General features: G+C 33.2%; 1 pseudogene; it reads right to left on the bottom strand.

The window, feature by feature from the left end:
* Positions 1-11,177: 11,177 nt before the first annotated feature.
* On the bottom strand, positions 11,178-11,274 carry LOC122099474 (annotated as a pseudogene).
* Between the last annotated feature and the right edge of the window lie 5,068 nt (positions 11,275-16,342).

Here is a 16,342-nt window from a genome sequence, read left to right as displayed (position 1 = left end):
TTTGATTAATAATTTTAATGTTACCACTGTGCATGAATCCATATTGAAATTTTGAACAAATAAAAAAAAACCTAAACCATATCAGACAGTTTGACTATGTGTTTATAACAAATTATGGAATAGATTTTTTTGAAGCATTGCAAATTCCTAATCACTATGAATTAACTTCCTCTCTCCCCCTAACTACAATCAAATATTTAAGAGTTTGGGCAGAATCTTTTCAAGTAATATACTGTAAATGTTACTACAATAACATGTGTATATCTAAAATTCACTTGAAAGTAATAAACTCTACTTTCTATTGAAATATGAGTTATTTTATTCTAGGAAACTTTTAGAAAAATAGACTGTATATCTTTGAAATGAAAAAGTTCAAAAATAGTAGCATAAAATTTTTAGAGCGAGTCTGTCTTCTCTCTCTCTCTATATATATATGTCTTCTCTCTATATATATAAATGTTATGTGTAGAATAGTATATTTTTAGAGATTATTTGTCCTCAGAAATATATAAATATACCTAAATTCATGTGTAGAATGATATACACCATAGTGAAACAAGTAACTTAACATATAATTAAAATTTTAAAAAATACTTCATGAAACAAAGTGCCGGTAACTCACCCTTATAATAAGAGCTATTCTGGGTGCTGAGATCTTAGAATTGTTTTAGAAACTAGCCCAGACAGAAAAGTACTTGTTAGATTCTTATCTCCAATTAAGCACTAAAAACAACACCCACAACAAAAAATGTATCACATTAATTTCACAAAAGCATCTTTTAACTGCTGTGAACATTTCTTAGAAACATGAATACATACCCCTGGAAAATGTTAAGTAAAAAAGTATAGAATACTTAAGGCTATGTTAAAGATATGACTGTTTATATTGTTTAAGATATTTAGGTAATGATTAGAAGTTAAGAATAATGATAGGTACATCATATATTGGGACTGGTTTTTTTATTCTATTTTACAATAGTAATAAAATGATATTTATAATGATTATATAAAATTACTCTTGCTTAGTATTTGAATTATCATAAGTGATAAATATTTTTAAATGATTTCCAAAGCAAAGGAGTATCAATTCTTTTGTAATTTCAAAACAATTAAGAAAATTATTTCAAGGCTGGTTCACTCTAAGTCTATATTTGTTTTCTTGTTCTAGTTTTCCTATGTTAGTAGAAATCAAAATTCCAAAAATTTAATGGATATTGGCATTTAGGAACATCTTCACATACGCTAATATTAGAGTCCCTTAAGTGGAATTATTTTATATCATTTGTTACTTTCACAAATAAATCAAGATGATTGTGTATTTTGTTCTTTTCACTGCTTTTGGCTCTTATCTTGAGAATACGTTTTTCTTAGAAAACTAGAGATAAGCAATTGGATTGAGCATGTAACATATGACTTTCATAAAATGCAGATGCATAGATTTTTGTCTTCTGTCATTTGCTAAAAGTTTCTTCCAGAAAAGTTTCTCATTTACTTAGAAGTTTTACCCCTTCCCCTCCACAAATTATACCAACATCAAATACAGTGAAAGCAGGGGTTATACTGTGGGGGAGGGAAATACAAAGCAACAATGAAATAATCATAAATGTGTTAGAAACAATCGCATGAAAGAAAACATTTGAATACATATCTTAGGGTTCATTTCCCTAACATCACCTTATCTGACCTTTTCTGCTTGACTCAGACATATACTAGATATTGCAAATAAGGGAAGCCATGGGAAAACATTAGGGATACAGGTGGACCCATTGCAACAATGAGATGTACAAGTCGTTATAACGAAAAGTGAACTTTACAACTTTGGGGGGGGGGTAGCGGGGAGTATTGGGTGGGGGACAGGGGGAGGATGAGAAGGTATGGGAAGGGGAAACAAAGGGGGAGGCTACAATGCTTGATAAGAAATGTACTCATTATCTTGTCCATGTAATTGTAACCCATCTGTACAGTATTTTCACAATAAAAATAATAAAAAATTATTAGAATTGATGCATAATTCCTAGATATTCCAGTTATACTTTTGGATTGAGTTATCTCTGTATAAACCCAAACGGACAAAATACCCTCAAAATAAACAGAAATCACATCTTTGCTTTAAATGCAGTAGTTTACAAAGAGATTTTAGCCAACGCCAAAAACATCTTTTTATCTATTCTGCAATTTGTGTGAAGAAGTTTTAACAATAGTTTTTTTTTCCTGACATGCAATTCACTTACAATATATTATCTCCTTTTATTGTATACATTTTAATGCTTTGGAAGTGAATTGTGCCTTCATAAGTTTTCAAAGCCCGATTTTCACAAACTTGCATTCCTTCAAATAGAAATGCTGTAAATTTTAGAACAGACATTAAAAATAGATATAAAATTCAGTTACAGGAATTTGCCCATCATACAACCTCTATAGTGTGTCTTTTCAAAATTTGTTTTTGGGGATCATTTCCAGGGTCTCACACATACTATTCAAGTTCACTGTCAATTAACTACAATCTCTATCCAAAAAAAGTTTTTACTTCTGTTTAATACATTCATAGAAGTGTAATGCCTGGATCCTATAAAATTCTCTTTCACCTTTTGAAGACTTGAAATCTTATTTGCTAAAATGATTGCAGTATTATACAAATCGATCACTATTAGAAGTATATCAATTTCTCCACAAATGCATTACTATATTTTGCGTCCTCTTTTTATATTATGGACTTATTAGTGAGTTTTTATTATTTCTAGACACTAAAAAGGAGCTTATTTCATATGCTCCTCCTATTGACTATTAATTTGCATGTTATTTAATGAAATATACTATTCAGGAAAAAATTTTTATAGAATTAGAAGATATAAAAATACTTATGTTTTAGGGGCTGGGAAGGTGGCTCAGGGGTAGAGCGATGCCTCGCATGCCTGAGGCCCTGGGTTCGATTCCTTACCACCACATAAGCAAAAAAAATCCAGAAGTTGCTCTGTGGCTCAAGTGGTAGGGCGCTAGCCTTGAGCTAAAGAGCTGAAGGACAGCACCCAGGCCCAGAGTTCAGGCCCCACAACCGGATCCCTCCCAAAAAATACTTAAGTTTCAGAATCATTGTAGCATTAACATTGTAGCATTAACAAATATATGCCCTCTATCTGTTGGATATGGTTTTGTTTCTGTTATAGTGTCCTTTGAATTATGAAAGGTTATCACTTGATATAATCCAGTTCTTGCTTTTCTTTAGCCACTAATGTTTTCCATGCCAAATTTTTAGAAACCTTTACTAATCCGATGTCATGAATTTTTACATTTATGTTTTCTCGGTTTTTGCATCTCACATTTAGTTTGATAATCATTCTTTATAAGGTTTGAGGTAGGCCAGGTGCCGGTGGCTCACGCCTGTAATCCTAGCTACTCAGGAGGGTGAGACCTGAGGATGGTGGTTTAAAGCTATCCCGGGTAGGAAAGTCCATGAGGCTCTTATCTCCAATAAACCACTAGAAAACCGGAAGTTTTGCCGTTGCTCAAGCGGTAGAGTGCTCACCTTGAGCTGAAGAGCACATGGACAACGCCCAAGCCCAGAGTTCAAACCCGATGACCAACATACATACACACAAACAAAGGATTGAGGTAGTAGTCTAAGATTATTCTTTAAATCTAGAGAGGCAATAGTGCCAATACAAACATTTAAGATTCTGTTTTTATTTCATAAAATCTCATAGCATCCTTTTCAAAATCTATGGACCATAAATCTAAGAATTTTTTTTTGAAAATCTGTTACCTTCTTCATTGGACTGAAAGTCAGATAATATGGAAAAAATAAAATAGAAAACAAAGCATTGTATAGAGATGTTACAATGTAAAAAAGTTGTAATAGGAATATAATTCATTTCCAAAGAAATAAGAGAAAGAATAAAACTAACAATTGCTAATGTGGATAGAAGATGGATCACATTTTATCATATATAATTTTGAAAAAGCATAGTAGGAATGAAACTTTTAAGAAGTCATAACTTAAAACACTATTTGTATTATAACTAGACAGTATAGTTCAGTGATAAAACATTGGCCTAACATATGTGAAGCAATTGTGTGATCTCACAAGCATTACAAAGTACACACAAAGCACATACACAAAAAACCCACATAAACACACACACACACACACACACACACACCACATACACACACTTGGAATATTTTTATTATCATATTAAACAGAGCAAATTATCACAAACAGTAAAAGTATTTTCATATATGAAATTATAATATTGTTCATACTATTTAAAAGTTTAGTAGAAATAAAACAGTCACAAAATACTTGGATTCTTATAGATTAAGTAAATTGAAAATTAAGAAATAAAAGACATGAGAAATTTGCAAACAAGTTTTAAATAATAAACATTTTGAAACATGTATCCTTTTATTTTGGCAAAAGATTGATGTTACTGGTGTTTTAACTCAAGATTTAGAATATAATAACCAGGTGCTCTATATCTTGCTAGGCATGGCTATATCTCTAATCATTTCACTCTGGAAATTTTATGATAAGTTCTCATAGTTTCCCAGTCTCTCCCGAATTACAAACCCTATTTACACTTCCCACCATAGTTAGAAAATAGAAACCACAAATCACTATGCCCAGCTCAGTTTTTTTTAATTCAATATAAATATTTCCAAAAAGTGACCATGTAATGCAGCCTTTTTTAATAAAGTATGTGCTTCTTGAAAATACAGTATTCATTACCTGGACAAATATGTTTAGAACTATAAGAAAATAAATTTATTTAAATTCATCAACCATATAAAATTTAAGAAAATAATTTTTAAATAGTCACATGTTAACTATTTTGAAAGCAAAAATATATCTCTGAATAATTTACATGTGTTAAAATTATGCAAAACTAAATTAACTAATCCTACAACTCTGAAAAAAGAATTACCCTAAAGAAACAAAAGAAAATAATTAAGTTCAAAATTTGAAATTTAGAAAATAAAATGAAGTGTATTCTTTTGTTGATTTAAATAACTGTAAGCCCTCTGTATATCAATTTCATAATAAAAAATGCATGAAGAAAGAAAAGTACCCATTGGTCAATAGCGACAGGAAAAGCATCAGTAGTTTTTTTTTTGAGTGTGCAAAAAAATCAATGGAAGAGATAACAATGTTCCTTCCATAATAAATGTACTCATTACTTTATTTAGCTAACTAAATAATCCCCTCTGTACATTACCTTTACAATAAAATTAAATTGAAATTAAAAATAAACTAAATAATATACCAATTAAGAATTCATAGAGAGCTAGGAAGGTGGCTCAGTGGTAGAACTCTTGCTTTGCATATTGAGGCCCTGGGTTCAATTCCTCAGCATCACATAAACAGAATAAAAAAGCTGGAAGTGGCGCTGTGGATCAAGTGGTTGAGTGCTAGCCTTGAACTAGCCTTGAGGAACAGCGCCCAGGCCCAGAATTCAGGTCCCACGACCGGACCCCCCTGCCCCCAAAAAAACCAGAATTACTAGAAACCATTGGTTTAAAACTTTTAAAAAAACTGCCCTAAGTACCCAAGTAATATAATTTGATGATACTATTTAAATACTTCAACTTCAGCAGAGAACCCAAAAGTTTAATAACTGTTACAAAGTAAATTAATAAATCTGAATATATTACCATTAATAATAATCATAAGATGAATTTATAGTGGTAGTCAAATAGGTAAGAATTTAGGCAATTTGCCATTAGTTTGCATTTAATATCTGAGAAAGAATTTTCTAGGTTTTTTAAAAATATATAATCAGTTTAATGAAGAAACTATTCTGTCACATCATATGATAATTAGATGAAGCTGATTTTGGAGCAAAGAGAAGATTGTACTAAGTTTTTGCATGTTAAAGTATATGCTTATTTTGGTTGTGGGAAATTGTGTTCAACTTGGGTATTGTTTTTGTTAGACTGGTGTCATATCAATGGTTAATTTTAGGATAGGGGTTCCCTTTCAAAAGAACATGCACCTGATCTGACTTTTTAGACTTCTCATTATCAATGGCATAAGAGTTGCACACCAAATTGTCTAGCTTCCTAACTTGGCTGTCCTGGATTCGGCAGTCCTTCAAATCTTTACCTGTAGATAGTGCAGGATGGTGGAAATGATCCAATGCACCCAGCTATAGATTGAGAAGGAAGTCCACTAAACTTTTGGCCTGGGTTGTGTTCTCAAGCTTCCTCAGTAGTTAAGAGTTCAGATGGGAGCCCCTGGTGCCAAGCAGTCAGAGTATTTCTTAAAGCAACTAGACATATATATGACTTAGGCATGTAAACACCTCAGGACAAGAATAAAAGAGCAGTGAAGTATAGAGGACAGGCCCAATTTTAACTAGCTACTTGGAGGCTGAGTAAGATTAGCTAGCTACTCTGGAGGCTGAGATATGAAGACCACTATTCAAAGCCAGTCCAATCATGAAAATACATGCGATTATCTCCAAAAAGCCTGAAGTGGAACAATGGCTCAAGTGGTAAACCACTATCCTTGGACACAGAAGCTTAAGGATGATGAATGAATAAATGAGCACTTGCACATGCACGTGCGTGTATACACGTGCATGTACACACACATGAGTATTTCAATGCAAAGTTCATTTTTTACCATGCTGTACCCTATTTCCCTGTATTAGTTTACAAATTAACAAAATCAACTAAGCACCTATTTACATAGAACTCATCATGTTTCTCTAAAGTCAACTCTCTTTTTAGAAGCATGCTTTTATTTGACCCATATGTAAACTATTCAGGAGTTTGATTCTTCTCCCTCAATTCTGTAGAATTAGATGATTGTTTAGCTTCCTCCTAGCAATACAATTTTGTGAAATCTTGCATCAAGCAAAGTATTTCTTTCACTAGAACTCAAGCCTCTGTCAAAAAATTAATAATAGTTTTTTCTTCTCTTTGCTTGCATCTGTAGTTTTATTACCTTCATATATTTCATGATCTGTCTGTGCATGACAAAGACTGCTGTGGAAATAAAAAGACCCGTCGCAGCACTTATCATTTATGTACCATCCATAGATATGAAGATGTTTAAATATTACTGAAATTGCTTTGGAATAAATCATGTACACCTTGACTATCATGAAAAAGAAGAATTGGTTTCTCAGCACTTTAGGTAAGAACTTGATTGAAAGGAATAAAAGGAAAAGTGAGGAACAACTCAACACATACATTCAAATGAAACAAAACAACCCAAGAAAACAAATTAATTCAGTAGTCAAGAACCTGCAGGAAATGCAAAGACTTAAAAAAAATCAGCTATGACAAACTTATGAAAATCCTGACTACATGGGAGTCTACTCTTGTGAGGATAGAGGTTAAAGCCCAGAGTGGACAGAAAGATCTGTACACAATACCATGCACCTGTTATTCTAAATTCCAGGAAGTATAACATAACGTGGACTGAGCCCAAGGTCATACACAAGGATCTGAAAAATAATCAGGATAATTTAGGACTGGGGACATGACAAAGTGGTAAAAACACCCATTTAGGGGGCACAAGACACTCAATTCAAACTCTAATATTTGGGTATTAAAGTAAAAAGCTATGATTTTAAATAATTGGAATAATTGTAAGATTTGAGTGGAAAAGTGCATTAGAGTGATAGAATGAACCCATGGTTCAATGCTTTCAACTTAAGTGAAAATATTTTATGGTACTTCAGACAAAACAGAGTTACCTTGCAAATGAACATGGTTGTGCATTTGGGTGATGGAAATACTTTAATTACACAGGTGTAAATTAAATAGATTTTATTTGGGTAGATTGTACTTCTTAAACTAAGAACCTGGATGATGTCCCTGAGATTTTTCTTTCAAGGCTACCACTCTACTACTTTGAACCACAGTTCCAATTCTGATTTTCGGTTGGTTGTTTGGTGATAAGATTATCCTGGACATTCTTGCCCAGGATGGCTTCAAACTATGATCGTCAGATCTCAGCCTCCCGAGTAACCAGGATGCCAGGCATGAGCCGTCGATAGTTTTAATAATTTAGTAAATTGTACACTTACTGAAATTATACATTATCATTATAACCTGCATAATATATGTGTGTATGTATATATCAATGCATATGGATAGAAATATTTTAACATATTTTTGTATCTACAGTACATTTATGAAATCATCCATTATAAAATAAAATGGAAACAAAAGTTAATAAGGAGCAAAACAAAGGAAATTATCACATGTTTCTTCTTGTTCAATGGAATATGAATTCGAGAATCAGTTTGGGAAAACCATCTCTACGTTAACAAAATGGATAAGAGCTATTAATTCTAATCCATCTATTTGCCCATGTTGTGCAACCTCACACATGAGTGTCAAAATCAAACCACACTTTTTGCCTTTGCTTTTAACTCACCTGACATAATTTACAGGTTAGATGAAGTAATCAAATAAAGATTAAAATAATATTATGTGAGGTTATGAATTAGAGCTGAACATGATTTTGAATATGATAATAGCTAATTAAGTTGCATATTTCTTACATTTACTCTCTCTTGTCCCTCATTCCCACATTAGGAAAGTATATAGAAGGTTCTCACTAAATTATATGTACAATTATGAAAAAAATGTATTGAAAGAATATGGGCACAGTGTGGTTTTAGCTTATTGAGACCTGTAGGAGTAAGTGTGTTTTTGAGGACTTGCAATACATTGTGATGAAGATGAAGGGAGGGATGTTCTTATTCTGGAAAACTGGCTAGAGGATTGCTCCCACAAAGGAAGTGATGAATTCTTCCAAAAGGTTACAGTAAAATCACTTTCACAACCATGTTCACTGCTGCACTATTCACTGTAGCCAAGTTACAGAAACAGCCCAGATGCCCTTTGGCAGAGTGATGGTTAGAGAATGTGTGGCACATATACACAATTGGATTGAACCCATCCATTTTGAAGACTGTTACATTATTTGCAACGAAATGAATAGGTCTAAAAATATATTAAGTGAACTAAATCAGAGCCAGACACACAAAGGACCCATATTCTGTGTCATATTTGGAAGCTAGAAATTTATACAAGTTTACACAAAAATATTAACCAAAGCATGCTATTTGCAGAGGAGTATTTCAAAGGTGTAATTTCTTATAAAATTGAACTTTATTCCAACAAAATGAGGACCAGGAAACTATCACTTGAAATATGTGAGTGGAAGTCAAAAGGAAGGAATAAAGAGAGTTATGGAGGAAGAGAGTGATGGTATAATATTCAATGCAGATAGTATGAAACTAGAAAAAATTAAAGTGGGGTGAGGTTTGGAAGGGTGTGGAAAATTTATTTGAAGATTCATTTTACTTAAAAAAACTGATATGTTGGATGAAAATTCCCTTGTACAAGTATTTAAGATAATAAGAATATAATTAAAAACAATGGAGACATCTGATCTTAAATTCTATTTCCATCTCTTTTAAAAAATAAAATTATTTGCTCTATAATTTGATCAGAGGGATGGATTTTGTGGCTAGCTAGATCATTGCACATCTGTCTCTCTCTTCCTCTCTCCCTTTCATGGTTCTCATAGGTAATATGATTGCTCCATAATTATCCTAATTTATTTTGCTTTTATATTTTTGGTTGCATCATTTTACTTTCTGCTCTGCCATATCCCAATTCATTTACACAGAAGACATTATTTCCTCTTTTCTCATTCTTAGAATAAGCTGCACATGAAGACAACACTGGTCCTCATTTCAGTCTGTACCTTTAAATACGGAGGAAAATCTTTCCTCTGCTCTCTACCAATTTCCTACTCTCCAGTTAGAATAATTTAGAATAGTAAAAATGAAAAAAGAGAAAATAAATAATAGTGAAAAAAATAAACAGATGCAGAAAATTCACCGGATTTTTCTGACCATTTCATCCAATGTGAACTATTGGGGAAATACATGGACAGCAAATTCTCACTGGCACTCAAAGTCTCTGGTTAGGCAATTCTGATGAAGTTGAGGAACAAGGTGAAAAAGTGAGAAATGGTATCAATTGCAAGAAAAAAATGAAATAGTATCCAAGCAAATTTCTTCTTTGTTCTGCTGAAAATAATCGCCTTACTACAGTGCAGAGACTACTTTCCAAAAATGCCACTCATGTGATTACTAGGGATGACGATGAGTATAACCCTCTTCATGGAGAAGCCTACAGTGGACACTTAGACATTGTCCATGAGGTGGTGGCTCAAGGCAGATATTCATGCAATAACTGCGAATGTCTGGCCATCCCTGAACAGTACTTATACATGGAATAATAACAAAGTGGCTTCTTTATTTCATCATAATGCAGATACCAATGGCCAAATTAAAGGCCTCTTGACCCCCTTGCATCTTGCTGCTGGGAATAGATATAGCAAAGATACGCTGGATCTCCTTCTGTTGAACCATTATATCAAGCCATGTCTGAAGCACAACTTGGAAGAAACTGCATTTGATATTGCCAAAAGGGTAAGTAGGTATCACTACCTCTTTGAAGTTGTGGAAAGCTGTACAAATTGTTCTCCTAAGTCCTAATGGATCAGTTAAGTTTCTTAAATTTCAAAATTGCCAGTCCATCCTATGTGTCCATAGAAAATATTTTCACAATACAAAGCAACAGCAATACCTTACTTTAAAAGTTCATGGATTCCATGGTATTCTTCCAAGTGAATTGCCTGACTTTGATGTCAAAATATATTCGAGTTGTTTGTATACATCTATAGTGATTTCTATAGAGTTTGTAATTTTTTAAATCAGAAATAATTTTAACTTATCTGTTGAAATGAGTAGTACAGAAACTAAAGATATTTCTGGTGCTTGTCTGAAAAAGTATATTTTAAAATATTTAGTATTCTGTTTGTATAATGTCCATAATCTATTTCATTCTCTCCTAGATATAATACTTTGAATTTGACATTGTTTTATAATACATAGGTTCATTAATAAATGTGTCCTTTCAGATTGCATTCCATATAGAAACATTTTAAGATAAAATGACAATGTTATCTTATTTCAAAAGTTTTGTAAAGGTTATGCTATGTAAAGGCCTTTCTAAAACGGTGAAGATTGAATACACTGATGTCAAACTAACTTTTATTTCTATTAATTACATATATTATTACACTTGTATATTTGTAATCAACTTTTTAATAACTGTTTTTCATTTCTTGCATCTGAAGAATGAAAAATATGGAATACTTCACAAATTTTCATATCATCTTGGTGCAAGAGCCATGTAAATCTCTGTATTGTAATTCAGGTAGACCTGCTGCTGAAGCATGTACTATCCTGTAAATTTAAGTAATTAATGCTGCAATCTTAAGACAGGCATAGATCTTTGGTTGCCTATTTGTATCAAGGAAACCTTATTGTTCCCAAAATTGCTATTCATCTTAATTCTGTAAAATTCTGTGTATGGTGGAAAAAACCTATGTTGTTTGTTCGATTGTTTACATTTGCAAGTTTTTGTCAATGACTATTTTAAATCATTTTCATTTGAAATTTGATCATACATTGAAGCCTTTATAGATAGGTGCAAAGGTGATTGATTTTCAAGTACTTATTTATTAACTGAGTTAGCTTTGTGGAGCTAATGGATTCAAAGTAAGCCTTGCTTAACAGCTACTTCTAAACATCTGCAGCTTAAAATTTCCCAAATGAGGTCTTGCTGGCACAAATGTCTCCTTGACCCTTTACCCTTGCTCCATGTAGGAACAGCCCACCCAGAATGTCTTACCCTGACAGCATAGATTGTCTTACTGGAGCAAAACTAATCATAGTTACAAGGGATTATAGAGAGACGAACAGTTCAGACAGAACTGTTCGGACTAGAAGGTATTTTTCAAAATATAACTGCTTATTACACCCTACCATTTCAAAAGTAGCTAAAGCCAAGAAGGTGAAAAAATTGTTCATATGCATGATTACCTAATGTCCTGGCCTGTCTACCATCCAACCAGGTAGGAAGTTACACCACTGATTTTCTATCACCAAATATATTCCATAGCTCCAGGAGAAGTCCATATGTTTCTCCTCCTTATTAGGCCTTAAATTGGGAGTGTTTTAATCACAGTGTTTCCTCTTGCCTCTAGGCTGTACGTCTCTGAATGGTAAAGCTTTAGTTCTAATTCTATCAAACACTGAGGTAGAGGTAATGGAATAATACTTTAAAACAGTTGCCTTTGATACCTTAACCATAACAGAACAATGAAAAACATTTTCTTATATTATAGATATATATATTATATATATATAGATTATATATATAGATATATAGATTATATATAGATATATAGATTATATATAGATATATATATAATCTATATCTATATAATCTATAGATTATATCTATAGATTATATCTATATAATATCTATATCTATATCTATATAATATCTATATCTATATCTATATAATCTATAGATATATAGATTATATATAGATATATATATTTTATTATATTTATATGTGCTGATTTTATATTTCACACAGTAAATCTTAGTAGAATTAATTGATAATTTGACTAATTTATATTATTCCAATAAATAGATTGGAATATAAATAATCAGGATTAGAATATATATTAGAATATAAAAAGTATCAATGCAATGTTTTTGGTATAAACTTGTGATACCTTCTACGTGTTCTTGGTCTTCTGAATTCACATGGTAAAAAAAACAATGTTTTCCTCTAATCTATAAGGGATTTTACTCTGCTGCTCTGTTTAATGTTTTAACTCGCTGGTCCCAAATTGTTTTTCTCCATATTTTTGAAACATTCCTACTGATTATACTCAAATTTTGCTGATATGATGTCTAAAAAGTATTATTCTTCCACAGGATCCATGGGTCCTAGGATCCCAGGTCCCAGTTATCCGCATCATCAGATAACTAGGACAAGAGTTCCCACCTACGCCCATGCAACATGCCAAGAGAAAGTCATTGAAGACCCATCTCAATTTCTCATTTCTTATATTTCAGGGCACCAATTCCTTGAAATGCAGGAATTAGCAGTGAGCAATTGGGAAATGCAAGGCAACTTAAAATGCAAGATGAAATCACAAAATGTGAAAGTACAGTAATTCAAACTTTCAATTTTCAGATGACCATCCCATATGAGTGAAAAAGTCCACAAATGTCACAAGATTATTTGTAATACCTCTCTCTTAATGATTGATGAATGATTTCAGTCCAGTATCAGCAAGCTAAAAAATAGTTCCTGAAAGATAGATCCATAATTGGTCTACCAATGCTAGGAATACTTGACATAGAGGTCAAATATAATTCAGAAAAACATTAATTGAGAAGATCTTTAGTGCTTCAAACACTGGTACTTCAGTAAAATTTGGTTCTGTAGTATAAAAATTCTCAAACAAATGATAACCTACATTTAATCTGCTGAAAGTATATTCCTTTTCAAATAAACTTTAAAAAATCACATTTGCCAAAAAAAAACACTTTACAAGTGATGATGTTTAGTGAGGTTACTAGTTTTTCAAGTGTAGGGAGCAAGTTACAATAGAGTTGATTTATTTACCCAGCACTAATGCCAAACAGGTTCAACCATTCCTTAAAGTGTATGAATAGTACCCCCCACCATTTGTGTTTTTCAGTAGGTGGCTTCGCAAATTTGTTAAATAGATCAGCCTCCCATATTTCAAACCAAAACATTAGCTAATAAAGTAAATTTCATCACATAATAAGTACATTTTAAAAAGTCATGAATAGTTGCCTTATCATATGGTGTTTTATGTTTTCCCTGTCTAACATAGTAAGAAATATGACTTAAAGAATTGAATATGAGTACTCATCAGAGATTTGACAAACATACAATCTGTCTTCTATTTCTATCATTTTCCTTTACAGTAGTAAATTTTAGTTTTCTTCTTTTGCCAAAACTTACAGGTAGTAGAAAATATTATCCCATGTAAAATAAAATAATCACAAACCATTGTACAAAGCCATTTATAAAAACTGGTAGTTAGGAATACATTCTAAGCTATTTTTAAACTTTCTTGTTGACTACAGATTAACCTTCCAAATGGATGGCAATGAAATCATGTCTAGGTGCTTCAGGTCTCCAGTCTTGCAAATTGTTACTTCAGATGAATGAATTATGAAAATATAAGCTGATATCAGTTCAAGTATATGCAGAATTGAAACTCCATGGAATGTATATAAACCTTTCAAAGTACTGACAGACAGTTTAACAGAATGACTATCAGGAAGTTGAAATAATGGTAATAATAGTAAAGACATAGAATGAATGAAGAATGGAACAAGGGGCAAGTACAGCTAGAATACCTAATATACACATGTGAGAAAGGAAGTGGTAAATCGGAAATAAATCTTGTAGAAGGGGTTGGTTGAGAATGATAGAAGGAGTGACTCTGATCCCGAAACATTGGGCAATTAGATGGACATATTTAATTGTAACACACTTTCAGAACCTTTTGAAATTGAGTGAAAAAACACAACAAAAAACAAAAACACACAAAAAGCACAACCAAACATCAATCTCTATAGAGTACGATTATGACCTCTCAAAATTTTAAATAGTTAATGAAGGACAATCTTGGGAAAAGCATACAAAGCTGTTCGAAGTGAGCAATTTTGGATAGAGGAGGATTTTTAACAGATGTAAATAGATTGTTTAAAGTTATAAATCACCTACATCTGCTGCAAATATTTTCTTCTGTGAGTTCTCTTGGTCTGAACTGGATATTCTAGTCTTGAGCCACACTTGATAGCTTGTGAAGATAGAATGGAAGAAACAAGATCAAGAACCCATTCCCATTACTCCATTGGAGAGGAAACAGTCCTCTACGTTTTCTTTCATTTCTATTGACTAGTTTTACTCATAAGTTTAAGTCAAGTGATTTGAATTATATATTTCCTTCTTTGTTCTGGCAAAGTAATTGGTCAAAATAATTCACTAAATATTATTAGCCATTTTTTTCTATCATCTGTTTTCTTGTCCAAGTGAGTCCATTAAACTTCCCCCTTGCCACGGAAACCCAGCACCAATGTTAATGAGGACAATCTCTAATGTAAAACTTTGTCTCCAAAATACCAGTCCAAGAAGCTGTGATCACAAATATTTAGCTATACATTTTTCTTTTTTCTTTTACCTTAAAAGTCTTCTTGTGTCTAAAGTGCCCTCAAAAATAAGTACTCCACCAATTTTTGGATGAGTCACTTATAACCTCAAAGATATATTTTGCTAACAAGATGCTTAGAGGAAACTGAAGTATACTGCACTTTTATCTTCTCTCTTAAGACTCTCCTTAGATACCATATCAGGAACAGTGAAGTTATTCTTAGCAAAAATATTTCAATAGATTATTTTTTTCTCTTCGTCTTTCATTTGCTCAACAAGATGTATGGAGAAGAATAGAGTTGAATCACCCATACCTTGGATGACAGTGTCTTTTACAAAAGGACAATGCTCCTATGTCCTATTTCTCTATCCTCCTCTTAGCACTTGCCTGATTTCCAACTAATCACAGATTCTTAGCTTCAAGTCTAATGAAGGTGAAGGACTATAAGGCCTCCCCCATTGCTACATTGTAGGGCTAGATCTCTGGCAGGAGGTAAGTGTGAACGACGCACTCAAGGAACACACGTTAGGAGAACAGGCTTAAGCAGGTCTGGTTTATTTCTGCACAAGGGTTGGGATTTTATAGCCCCAGGTTTCCCAACCTCCTGAGTCCTTCCCAGCCAATTACTTAGCGGGGAGTTGATGATGGGCACTGATTGGTGACAGGCACTGATTGGGCCCCCAGGGGCATGTAGGGAGCAAGGACAGTTCATGGCTTGCAAGCTAGGCAGACGTGCCTGTGGGTCACGTCTCTATGAGCAGGAAGTGTGCTTCAACTGCTACTCTAGCTGACTCAACCAGATCTGACCGGCTCTACCCACAATTTTCCCCTTTTCTATTAAAAGGACCATCATTATGGTGACCCGTTGTTGGAGGCGTTTTTGCCAGGAGTGCAACCATTTAATAATTCCTAGGAGAGTAAGCCCTACAAGTGCAAGGCCTCCCCAGATGACCAGAGAGGATGGCAAAAACCATTGTTGTAACTTTTAAAGCACATCTTCTAAAAAGGAGGCAGCGGGAATAAGCTGTATGGTGGTCTGGTTTAGGTGGGTAAGATCATGCAGCAAGTTTTGGGTGAAGTTTAAGTACTTAAGGGACCAAGGGCCTTTGATGTAGTTACTAAGTTCAGTGAAATTGGGTGCGGGAGTGGAAAGCTGACAGACAGAAGTAGTCATAGCATTACATAGTCCTCCTTGTTGTAATCAAAGAAACGTAATCTGTTCTTGGAGCAAGTCTATTCGTTGTTGGAGC

This window comes from Dipodomys spectabilis, unplaced genomic scaffold (genome assembly GCF_019054845.1).
Source record: "Dipodomys spectabilis isolate Male_0828 unplaced genomic scaffold, ASM1905484v1 ptg000515l, whole genome shotgun sequence".
Lineage (NCBI taxonomy): Eukaryota > Metazoa > Chordata > Mammalia > Rodentia > Heteromyidae > Dipodomys > Dipodomys spectabilis.
Note: the sequence above shows the minus strand (reverse complement) of the source record. Positions and strands in the feature narration are given on the sequence as shown.